The sequence below is a fragment of the Netta rufina genome, assembly GCF_964035555.1.
Source record: "Netta rufina genome assembly, chromosome: 1".
Taxonomy (NCBI): domain Eukaryota; kingdom Metazoa; phylum Chordata; class Aves; order Anseriformes; family Anatidae; genus Netta; species Netta rufina.
Window position 1 is genome coordinate 167,967,967 of NC_140123.1, and position 13,752 is coordinate 167,981,718.

Below are 13,752 nucleotides of genomic sequence, written 5' to 3' on the forward strand. Positions count from 1 at the left end.
TGTACTAGCAGCACAAGAAACAAATAAAAAGTAACTGAATCTCATCAAGGAAATAAATGAAAACTTCTACTCTGGATCATATCACAGCTCCAAAATTTGCTTTGTATAGATCAGGGAAAGTGTTGTAGGCTTGGATTTTGGAATGACTGAAGTTTTTGTTTTGTGTTTTTTTTTTTTTTGTGTGTGTGTGTGGTTTTTTTGTTTGTTTGTTTGTTTGTTTATCAGAAAGGTTAATTTTGCATTTAAATGGAAACTGCTTTGAACTACAAAACTTTTCACTGTAAGCTGAATCACGTTTTGAAAAGCATTTCATACACCTCTTATTTTGAGAAACTGTTTGAGAGGTTTGTACTCTGGCTTTGCACCTAAAACCAGCCAGCAACAGATGCAGTGCAAAACCATGATGGAGTCATGAAAAAATGCAAGATCTGAATCTGTTTGTCTGCTTGATTTGCTGCCAGATGAATTTACTCTGTGCACATGCTAACCTGGCTTAGTACAAGTCAGGTCTACCCCAAAAGCAGAATGCTCACATTAGAAGCATGTCCTCCTCAAACTAATGTGCTGTGTCATGGATCTATGGCCTCAGCAGAAAATGACAGTCAGGTCTGTGGGCATCTGGTGGTAGATGTAGATGAATGATGTTATGAATGATGTTACTAAAATTCAGTAATCTATTAGAAAAGTGAAATGTGAATAATTCATAGTGCTGTTCAATCTTCATACCTTAATCTGTTTGGTATTTTAGCTTTAGAAAATGCCTAATGAAGGAAAAGATTAGGGAAACAGTGAATCATTTCATTTCACTGGTACAGTCTTCGAAAAGAGAAGTATCATTGGCTGTGCCTTAATAAAGCAAGAGTGAAACAATCTTCAATCTTTCCAAACCTATTAAGAATACATGTTGGTACTTATTTTTACTACTTAGATTTAACACTGTAGTAGCATCTTAAAGTGCATTAAAGGTCAGAATCCCAAAGTGCTCTGCATTGTAGCATACAAGCTGTAGGAGAGAGCACTTTCCTCAAGTGGCAGTTTAGGTAGTCTGGAGAGATATATATATATATATATATATATAAAAGTATAAGAGGAAAACAGAAACAGCAATTGAAGTGACCAAGTTCAGAAAAGTTAGGGTGCTTATGACAGAACCAAGCATCTCTCAGGTCTCCAGACCATGAATGTTGTACCTTTTTAAAATTCTTCAAATACTATTTGATATATTCTTTATAGCCTTTTGGCTTTGCCTTGAGCTTTATAGAAAAAGCCCTGAAAGTAACAGGGTTAAAGTTGCCAGAGCCCTATATGTATGGCTCCATCAGCTCCTAGTGTTTCCATGGACACACTAGCTAACCCCTTGACTTTTTCTTGATGCTGTCCTATTAGAAAGTTATTTCTGAGGAAACTGGAAAGGGAGTGGGAGAGGAAAGTTGGTGCTAGAGAAGCATGGGTTCTGTGAAATCCAATGAAGACTACTGATTCATGTGGGGTATTTATGCCTCCAAGAAACAGATAGGATTTCTTTTATCTGTTCTAAATATTTTCCTCGTTTACCTTTAATCTTTATTTTATTCTGCCAAAGTATTTGATATGAGCGTTTGAGCTCTCAATCAGCTATACAAAATGAGAGATTATCTTGTCATCTCATTTTTAATCTCTTTTGATTCTGTAAATTGCAAAGGCAAAAGAAGTAGTACCTGAAGTAAGCTCCTGGCAGTGTCTACAGCCTTTTATGGTCCATGTTCACAGCTATATCCAGTCTCTGATTTCTTCACTGTCATCATTTACAGCATCAAAGAGACAGTTAGCTCTCTTCTGCTCTGTTAAAAAAATCAAAGCAAGTTCATTAAATTATATATACATGTACTTGACAGGTTGTTTTAGATGTCTTGCTTTAACACTCAGTGGAAAGTAGCTTGATTTGGTACAATTAGGGCCTAACATGTTCCCAAAAATAAAAGGATATGTTTTTATAAAGTTATTTTTTTGCATCTCAGTCTGAAATGTTATCTTGTTCCCCAAATGGGGAAAATGTGAGTTCTTTGCATTACATTGCAAAATAAATAAAATCTCACTAATACCTATTCCATTTCTATACAGCAAGACATGCTTTATGAGACCTTCAATCAATAGCCTTCCAGAGCTCACAGCTCATTGCTTTACTTTGAAGAGCCTTTGGGAGCAAAGGGAAAGTGGAAGTCCTTGAAGGGTTTCCATGGTCAAAAGTAAATGGATGTGCATCTGCTGAAAACAAAACAATGCTAGAAGCTCTTGATGAGCTTTTAGTAAAGCACACTAAAGCAAAAAATCTCACTCTCAGACAAACCAAACTGCAGCCCTGCTTGCCTAAGGTCTCATGTGAATATGGACTTTGAAATGAAAACACAACTCAGGATGTAAATGTCAAATGTGATTTTTACAAAAGTAGGTTGAACAACCACCATAGATCTGGTCATCTGAACTCAGGTACTCCAACAGTGTATCATTTTAAAGGGGTTTCTTTTTATTAAATGACTTTTTTTTTTTTTTCTGGCTAATATAAGCATCCATATCTGATTTAAACTTTTTCTGAAAGGGAATAATTTTCTATTAAATATTATAACAGGAATATTTCAGGTCCCATTGCCTCACTCCTGTAAAGAAATAATTCATGTCCAGTTCTTGTAGTGGCATCATAAAACTCTAACATTTTAATATCTAGTTTCAAATTTAAAATGACACCTCAAAATGATTCATCTCTCAGATAAAAAGTTCCTTTTCTTCAAGAAGAAAAATACATGCATAGAGGTCAGCCCCTAAAATAATTGTATTTCCACATTGAGATCAAAAACTGAGATTTTAGGTATATTTATATGGCAAGAATACCACAACAATGACAGCTGGATTATTTTATGTATCCTAATTATTTTTTGTCAGAGAATCTTTTCTCCTTCATTCACTTTCAGCTACCTACCTCCTGCTGCTATTTCTTGCTCGCAGTGTTTGCTGCTCATGGCAGCATGAGAAAACTGTCTTAGGGATCCAGCTTGACCAAGGCCATGTTTGGCAACTTTCAGGAAAAGAGAAAATAAATGGACAGAGGTTAGGAACTGAATACATATCTAAGAATCAGGATAACTCAGAAATCTGAGGTCACTGTTATCTCTATACACCTCATCCAGGAGCAAAAGGAAAAAATGTGTTAGAAAGGCTAAACCCAATGCATGGGAGAAAAGCTCTAGGAATAAATAACAGGGAACTTTTTATGTCATAAATACAGATTACAGGAGCTGAAGTATTGCAGGTGATATTAACTATTTTTTTGACAACCAATTTTCTAATTAATTGAAAATCTGCATTCTGATTTATGCTATTTCCAGAAATGTTGTACGAGTCTGAAAGATGGCAAAGATACTAAGCTAAAAGACTTAATGCTGAAAAGGTCTTAGGCCAGTTTGTTGAGACATTTACTCAAAGGTCTAGAAAAAGTGTGAATCTGATGATGTTGAATGATAAGGGAGCCCTGAACAGCTTCTATGGGCTGCACTCTTCCCCTAAGACACCTTCTGTCTGCTGACAATTTTACCAAAACAAGGAACGATGACAACATGAAAACTTCATTTCACCTGTCAAAACAGGCAGTGCTTTATGTGCTGCACAATGTCTATTTAAATAGTGAATAACAGTGCTTAATACTCCAGCAGCACATCAACGCCTGACTGTATTTAAACAGAAAAAAAAAAAAAAAAGAAAAAAAAAAAGTACAGAGAAAATCTGCAGCCTTGTACCACAGGTGAAACCATTCCAATATCAGCCATTACACTTTATACCTCTGAATAGTTCGATGCATTGAGTGGTGTACGAAGAACTGGGAGACAATGTCCTCATCAAGCAGTGAAGACCAGCAGATGACACCTGACCTGTATGATACCATTCAAGCTACTTTATACAGACGTGCTATTAGCAGAAATCATCCCTCTACTCTTCAGAATATTGTATATTTTCTCTCTGTCCTGCCTTCTCCTCAGCTGTGTCTCCATAGGTGGAGCAGGCTAGTTGCTCTTCTCCTTGAATAATTCAGGATGGAAAATTGTTTTTTATATCACTTTGTGAGCAACAACGAGTTGTTGCAAGCAATTCTGTCATCAGCCAAGGAAGCAGGGAGACAGGAGAGGTATTGCTGAAGGTGTCACCTGACTGTGCATATTGGTACTCAGAGACTTATACTAAATATCTGATATACTGGGATAGCTCTGTAACTGCTGGAAGGTGCACCTTCTCCTCAGCCTTACCTTCAATTCAACACAAATTTAAAGCAATGAATTCCCCCACTGTTTAGGGCTACAGACTGAGGATCCACAGCAGCAAGCACCCCAGAGCCATCACCTTGCAAGCACCCACTGGCAAGGAAGCTCACGTATTAGTTTTCTCACCTATTGAGAAAGGAAAATCTAGATGCTGAAATGAGAGAGATCAAGTCAACAAAAAGGCACAAAGTCACATTACGTCAGCCATAGCTTTAGCCCCCTCCTTCCTCACAAACACAAGATTGCACCTAAATAGCTCTCTGGTTAAAATAACAGTGGTTTAATGGGATAGCATTTACAGAAAACTGAAATATCCCTTAATAGGCTGGTTATATGTGCTCTAGGGACCTTGGATAATTAGGATTTCATAAGAAAGCGAGGCAGCAGGATAACTGCATTACTCTTAGTGGAACATTGGCCAAAAAGAATTGACCTTAACTATTTTCTAACACTCATTTAGTTAGAGCTGGAAACAATTTCTTAGTGAACTTTGGAAGTGAAACCAAGTCTATTTGTTTTGGCAATGAATATTTGTCAAAGCATTTTAGCACGGGTTTACAGATGTATTTCATCTCTTACATATGTTTTTCCCTTCATCTCAAACACAGAGGTTGATGAAACGACTAAAAATATGAATAGAGACGTGTTAAGAGCTTTCGTCTTTTAGTAAATCAGGCTGTTTATACTCCTTATATTTTACTACTGGAACTCGTTAACAGTAAGACTATTGTCATTTAACAGTGTTGTTTTCAAATAACAATGAAAACAGATCTTACAAAAATAATTTTTTTTCTGCTGCTCCAATGCCTACAACTGCAGTCATAGTTATTGCACATAATCAATATTGACCAGTTAAGCAAGATTTATTGCAAGATAAATTAACATCTTTATTACAGTAACTGTATTTTGCCTATTTCCAAAATGCCTGAAATAATTCATGTCCTTTGGGAAACAACATTTTTTAAATTTACTGTACCTGTTGATTACAAATCAATAAACTTTTCAGTAATGTATATGATTGCTGATTCTGACTGATATCATTTTAACCACTGTGATAAATATGAAATATAGTCACCATAAGAATAATGAAAATGTAATGAAAGGAAGGCAGACTTGCAATAAAGGAATGATTGTAAATGCCAGAAGAGTATTCCTATTAGATGTCAAAAATAGTGTCATATAAAAGAGACAAAGTTAAATGTTTTAGCATTACTGTAATTTCAATTCAGAAAATGAAATGAGTTTGCTAACAGCAGCTACTGCTGGAGGGGAAAAGACGGTTAATTAATTTAACCTTGCTAACACTGATCTCAGAAGTTCACCCGGGGTCCAGTCTTGTTCCTACTGAAGCCAGTGACAGCAAAAGTAAGCTTTGATGAGGTTCCTGATATGGCAGTGATGTTTGCTCAGTTCTAAGAAAGCAAATTATCAAAGTAATAAGAAATTTTGTCTGTCTCCAAAGCCTGTGTTTTTCTCATAGTTAGCCATAGTATAGGAATTATTCACATTACTGCTTTGTTAATTACTACTATGTAAAAAACATTTTCATCAAAACTATATTGTTGTAATAAATTGGATTTTTGACTAATTAAATTTCCTCAAATACCAGTGTTTCCATGGAAATGCATTACTTTTAACAATAACAACTAAAAATTCTAAAAGCAGCAAAGCTCTCTCACACATCCCTGCATGTCCCAGTTCTCCACCAGCCACAGTTTTCATAAGGTACAATGCAGTTTACCAGTAAGAGACAGTGATGCCCATCCTAAGAGGGCAATGAGAGAACTGGGCACCTGAGCCACTGCATCCCGTGCTCACTGGTCTCACAGACAAAACAAAATCAATTTTCAGTATTGTTCCAGTAGTTCTCAGAGAAGAAAAACAATTCTATAATTCTAGCTGCAGTATTCCAGTCTCTTTTAGTAGGGTATTTACCTAATTCCACAGAACTGGGAAAGATTTTCAGCCACTGATCTGGGATCCATGCTACCTCAGGGACTCAGCAAGAAATCCCTCAGAGTTTAATGAAGAACATTATCCAAAATGGTTGCTATTAATCTTCTGTCCACAAAGTCATTGCTCTGAATGTTAGAATATTTAGACTACGTTCATTTCCAACTTGCCTTTATTTAAGATCATTCTTTCCTGTTTTTAAACAACTCTTTCCCTTCCTTGCTGTTTGCCTCAGTCTGGCAGTAGAAACAGTTTGTGGGTTTGGGTGGGTTTTATTTTGGGTTTTGCTTATTGGATTAAGCAGACCAAGATCTTTTAGTCTCCTCTGCAAAGGTTTCTACATTCTTTCACCATTCTCATTCCAGTAGTTCTCTGCATTTGTTCCATTCTGAATGCATGTATTTCTTTGTACACATTTCCCAAGAGGGACAATGCCCGAACTGCAATCTGTTATGAACTCAGTTCCCTTGAGATCAGCTATTTCCTTTTGCTTCTTCCTGTCCAAACTTTATTTCCAATTCACAAGCTCTCTGCTTACTGCACAAGTCTTCTTCCCCTTAGCAAATAAATAAATAAATAAATCTTATCATGTCTTGGTATCATTTCATTTCTATTAAACTGTATCTCAGAGTCATTAAGCTCTTGCTATATGAGATCCCTCTCCTCTGTATGAAAGATGTTTCTGAACTTCACATGATGAGCAAATTTCATCAACACTCTGACACTTCTGGTGGCAAGGGCATTTCTGAAAATATTTAAATTTAATTTGACAAAGTACTTTTGAATTTCTCCACCAGTAATTTCTTACAAATCTGACAGTTTTTTTTCTGTCAATGCAACTTGTTCTCATCTTCTTTTAGCCAGTTCATTTAATGCATTACAGTTCTGCTAGTAACCCCCATCTTAACCTTCTCAACTTATAATTTCCTATGTGCCACTATGTCAAATGCTTTTCTAAAGTCAAAAAAAAAAAAAAAAAAAGATGTGATCTACTGCATGTTATGTGTCAAAAACTAGCTTTCATCAAAGAAATTTCTCAAGAAAATCTGGCACATACTTTCTTTGGAAAACATCGATTACTTTTTTTACCATTTACTACAGTGTATACAATTCATACCATTTCTTCTCTTTTTCCTGAACATGACTGCCTACATTTTTTATTCCCTAGTCACATATTCTATCTGCCCTTAATGAAGAGGTTTACTAAACATATTTGAAAGCAAATCTGTGAGTTGATACATTTTTATTTTTAAAAAATATATTGACTATTTTTTTAAAGTAGAGCTAACTTTTTTTTTCTTTTTCTGTTGAGTGTTTGGGTGAGAATAGGCTAAATCCATAATTACCTGTACAGCCAAAGTTTTTCCCTATTCAATGGCTCAACCTTTCTTTACTATTTCATCTTAGCAAAAGAGGGATTGTTAAAGGACTGTGCTAGACTAATTTAAAAAATCAGATCATATTAAGTTTTTCTGCCTTGGGATCTAGAAAAGAAGTTTAGAATTGTGGCTGAGGCTTGAGACTACTTTAGATAAAATTGAGTGAGTTACAAATTCAAGTGGGAAAAAAAGATAAAAGACACTGTCATTTTTCAGAAGGCCTGCTACTTTGAGATTGCAGTGCCTGAAAATATTCCCTGCTTAGTGACATGCCCTTAACCTTGGAGATGACTTCTCTTTACCTCCTTTCACAGAATATCTGATTTAGAATAAGACAAGCAGATGTTTTGAGTAGTAACTTAATGCTGGTGTTTGGTGATTTCTATTATATAAAATCATTTTGAGTCCTGACAGATTTGAAAGGTCCCAGGTGCCCTGAACAGCTCTCATCTTCTTTGTTCCCTCAAAGACTTATTCCTATTTAGTACTCCCACCTGTGTTGAGCACCTGAACTTGAGTCTGGCCTCTATACTTGTTGGAGCAGGACTAACAGCAGTAAAGCTGTTCTATAAACGTTGATGATTTTAGCTGGATAACCATGTGTACTTCAGCTGGGAAATACAGATTCTTAGCTTTCTGGAAAGCAAAATTGAAAACTGCACTACACGCAACTCTGCAATTGAAAAGCTAAAGGGCTTTTTTATTGAATATATTTTGCCTGAGATGTGCATGGCTTTTCTTGTCTCAAATGCTCTCCTATTATAGATCAGTCTGTAGATCCAAACACATGATGGCTTTTTTACTTTGTGGTAACTTTTTATCATCCACATGAAAGTTCATAATTCTGAACAGAAAACAGCAGATGATCTTTGAAGGGAATATCTCTCCAAAGAAACAGATTGAATATCTGCTTGGAGAACACTCAGAATTCTCCATTCAGAAGTTCTATGGTAATCTTCTGAGCAATTCTAACAGAAATCACTAATTCTGATTCTTTTCAGAGTCATTTGCTTTGGGGTGCAGTGGATCTTTGTATGGTATTAGTATACTAGTTCCTGTTCCTATAGCATTACGTGACAGCTGGGAATTGAGTGCACCTCCAGTAAGTTTGCAGACAACACCAAGTTCAGGTGAAGTGTTGATCTGCCAGAGGCCCTGCAGAGGGACCTGGACAGGTTGGATCAATGGGCAGAGGCCAATGGGTTCAACATGGCTAAATGCTAGGTCCTGCACTTTGGCCACAATAACCCCATGCAACGCTACAGGCTGGGGACAGAGTGGCTTGAAATCTGTGCAGAGGAAAAGGATATGGGGGTGTTGGTCAACACTTACCTGAACATGAGCCAGCAGTGTGCTTAGGTGGCCAAGAAGGCCAACGGCATCCTGACTTTTATCAGGAATAGTGTAGCCAGCAGGACCAGGGAAGTGATTGTCCTCCTGTACTCAGCTTTGGTGGTCACACCTCAAGTACTGTGTTCAGTTTTGGGCCCCTCAATACAAGAAAGACATTAGGTGCTGGAACATGGCCAGGGAAGGGCTATGAAGCTGGTGAAGGGTCTGGAACACAAGTCCTATGAGGAGCAGCTGAGGGAACTGAGTTTGTTTAGTTTGGAGAAGAGGAGGCTCAGGGGAGACCTTATTGCTCTCTACAACTTCCTGAAAGGAAGGTGTTGGAATCTGAGGGTCGGCCTTTTCTCTCAGATAACTAGTTATAGGACCAGAGGGAATGGCCTCAGGTTGCTCAAGGGGAGGTTCAGGTTGGAAATTTGGACAAATTTCTTCTCAGAAAGAGCAGTCAGACATTGGAATGGGTTGCACAGGGAAGTGGTGGAGTCACTGTCCCTGGGGGTGTTCAAGAAAAGCTTGGACATGGTGCTTATAGACATTGTTTAGTGGGTGATATTGGTGGTAGAGGGATGGTTGGACCAGATGATCTTGGAGTTCTTTTCCAGCCTTAATGTTTTAATGACACAATACAAGTAGTTTCTAGCCAACAACTGTTTTCTTGATTTATCTAGCATAAACATTTTTCCTCTAACATCATAGGGCATTTTTCTAATGGACATGTATTTTTTCTAGGACCACCTGAAAAATAAAATAGATTCTTTCATACTTTATAAGTTCTGTCTTCCATATTATGTTTGCAGTCTAGCTCCTTCACTTTATTTCATTTATTCACAATAAGTGAAAAGGGTTGTAAAAAACTCTCAAATAAAGGGGTTTGTTACATTTCTTTAGAATTTGAATAGCATGTGAATTCAGGAAATTTAATTTTTGACTGTTGAAGTAATAAAATTAATACGTTTATCAAGTGTATTCTAAGAGGGGACAAAGAGAAATTACAAGGGAGTGTCCTTGTCATTTCTCCTCTGCTTTTACCCCAGAAATATTGACACCCAGAAATATTGCACATTCTGCATGTGCAAGATTCTGCTCTCAGCCAGATGTATGAAATTCCCTTTGAAAATTAATGAGAGTTTCTCGTGCATATATTAGACCAGTATTCTGGCCACAGAGTTTGAAAAAGAAAATGATCTACTTATTTATCTAATCCAGAAATTAAAATTTTGCCAGTGTTACAGACCTGAATTGTTGTCCAGCAATGTGTTTATACTTTTTAAAGATATATAAATAGTCATAACTATTCTACTGTGGATAGCAACTAACATTACAGAGAAATACTTCATTTCTATAAAATTTCACTGAATATATTGTATGTCTATTTTTTCCTAATAAGGAAAGTATATAAGTTTAAGAGGAAAAAGTCATCACCTCAACTAAGTAAATTTGCTGATAAAAACATATGTTTAATCCAGGGTTACAACAATGAATTTCATGACAATTTCATAGAAGTGATTAAACTCGATATTGAACCTGTTACATAGCTTATTCAGAATAAGGTCCTACACATCTGCGTTATCAGATGCTGAGCTGAGTAGACATTGTTTATACAAAAGGAGGTAAGAGATTTTGGACCAAAAGTTTGTGTGGTTAAAGAAATGTATATTTTTAATCCTCAAATTTTATTTGTCATAAAATATTTTTAAAGATGAGATCTAACGTACTGGATAGACCTAGCGATTAGCAATACTGTTCAAAGGTCATATTCTCTACTGTGTACTGATGCTGGTGAAATTTCACCAACCTAAAATCCACTGTTGATTCCTGAATACCATTCCTAAGCATTCTTTCAAAGTTCATAATGACTAAACCCAGAACTTCAGAGTTAGATCAGCATCTTCTTTATCTCCACATCAGCTATCTAATGCTTACAGTAAAACAATCCATTCCAAACCAAGTAGAAATATGGTGATTTGTACATGTTCTAGCAGAAAGGCGTTCATTCTACATTCCACAGAAGTGCATTAATTAGCATTCCTATAGAGTGTCACGACACAGAAATAAAGGGATGATAAAAAAAGTGAGGAAATGATTTATCAATACTTTGAACCTCTTTGCACAAATGACTGCCAAAAGGTAAAGACAATGGTACTGTAGCATACCAGAAAGAATACACAGTATATTAGTCATACATTTTTTTCTGATCTTGAGGGGAAGTATTTGGCATTTCTAAAAGTTAATTAATTCATTACAGAAAAGAAGTATTGAATCAAAATTTCAAGGAAGTCTACAACCAGTCTTAGAAATTTGAATATACTAAAAGAGGAAAGAACATTATTCTGAAATCACATCAAAGAAAAATAGGTCAGTATTATTTCAAAAACCCTGAGGTCACATTGATTTTATATAGCACCACTTCGGTCATACTTGAAAAGGGCAAATAAATATTTAAGGAAAAATATTTCAAATGTACTCTACAGAGTGCTGCTACTTGAGTCAAATGAGGAAAAAAAAAAAAAATCAAGAAGGCAGCCACCCTCACTGGCATGTTCAGAGAGAGAGATGAATCACAGTGAACACCCTGAAGATCAATGACTCCTAGCTGTGTCAGAATGAAGTTCAGGAAAACTCTTTGGGTTCCTGAGCTTCCTTCTTTTTCACTTTGAGATCATACATTGCGAGTTCAAATGCTTTTATTGATCAAGCTATCAGGTAAGAAGACAAGTCCCCAGTTATTTAGTACTTCACAAGTCAAAAACACTATAATCAAGAAAATGTATAGCTTTAAACATTGGGATTATCACAAAATAAGCTAAGACCAAGGATGTTCTATTTTCAGTGTTACTGAAAAATGGCTAATATATATAAACCAAATGGAAGTGGAAAGAATATGATGTACAGATCCAGTTCAATGAGCCAGTGATGACACTGATTTCACAATTTCTGCATGGCTTCATCTCATGAATTACTACTAATTCTCTTCAAACCTTGCCTTACCTTTGCATCATATGGGGTCTAAAAGAACTATTGGAAGATTTTGCCACAAATCTTAAAGAATGACAAAAAACTGCACACTAGCTGGGAAATAAGTGTGTGACCACGGTAGAAACTACCAACTGTCTGCAAGTTGCAGAAGGTATATGCTAGAGCATTTTACTGAATAATATCTCAATACACAGACTCACTTGCAATATGGATTCTGATAAAGAGTGGACATTAAATAAAATATCAAAATTAGACATATGCAAAACAGCACCAAAAAAAAAAATATATAGTGTTTGTTTGTTTGTTTTATAAATTCACTTATCCATATTATTGACTACATCCTAGGGAAGGCAGACCAGAAGACCTAGGTATACCTAGGGAAGTAATTCCAGAAGCCATATGCAACAACAGAACTCAGAGAGAAGAATATACACGTATATGCATGTATGTATGTATTTAAAAGTTTACAAAATGACAAGCAGCATGTCATTTCATTTGCCAGCTCACTGTGTGTACATTACAAGAGTGCAACTTTCAAATATGTAAAAGGTCAACAGGAACTGTATGAAGTTAAATTACAAAGTTAAACCACAAATGAATTCTGCATGAGTCTGTTTCACAAACACAGTGATAACTACATATTCTGGCAGGGTTTCTGTTCTTATCAAGATTTTGAATGGGTTAACTTTGCGTTAAAACCTTGCAATTGTTCTCACCCTTTCACTGGGGAGCTAATCAGCCTGGTTCTTCAAAACATGCTAAAAATATTCCATAAATTTGTCCTCTTTGTGATCCTTAGCAGTGGACACAATAACTCATGTAGAGCATTCCACCAGAAGCCCTATATGTATTTTTACGAATATCTCAAACATCCTCAGTCAGTTTTGTATATCATCACTGGATGTTTTAAAAGCAAAATGACCATAACTAAAGACAAGCTGCAAGGTCCAGCTACACACTGAAGAACACATGAAGAACTGGCAAACACATGAAATACTGTTTGTGTACTTAATGAGAATGTGCAAGGATGCTCTTTTTCACAACAATAACAACAAAAACAACAACTACTAAAAAAGTGCAATATTAAAAGTGCAATATTATTCTGTAACATTGTATGACATCCACATTTTTATGCAAGACTCTCAGGTCATCTGGATATCAGCTTCCAAAACACACATTTTTCTTCCTCTGGGAAAGAAACAAGACCCATGAAGTGTGCCTCTGACTTACATACATTTTCTTTGTTTTTTAGTTTTATTAAATGACCAGAGTAGATAAAGAAGGGAAATATTGTCATGTGAAATTTTTAGTTTAGTCAGAAAATAAAATTTTCCAAAAGCAAAGCAATCTCCCAAAATGCTAACTCACAAACAAATTTCTGTATTGGAAAGCTTGCAGCTGACTTTATTTCAGCATGGTTTATACCTTCCAGAATCAAACATTTTCTAAACATTCTGGGGAAAAAGAATTAATTTTATTATTATTTATTTATTATTGCCAGGGAAAAGTAGCTCATTGTGCTACATGACCATAGGAAGCATGTAGTTTTATATCTTTTTTTTATGACCTCAAACATTCAAAAATTATTTTGTATTTTCCTAGTTTGATTGGTGTTTATTTGTTTTCCTTTGGCAGCAAAATTACAGGAAACACTTTCAAAAATCATGTACAGAACAGACTTGATATTTTTAAAAACACTTATTTTTTTGTTGTTGCTGTTGATGACCAAAAGACTTTCAAATGTGAAAAAAGTTATATACAAAAATATGAGGATGAGGAAATGAGAAAATGGGAAGGGCAAAGTTTGA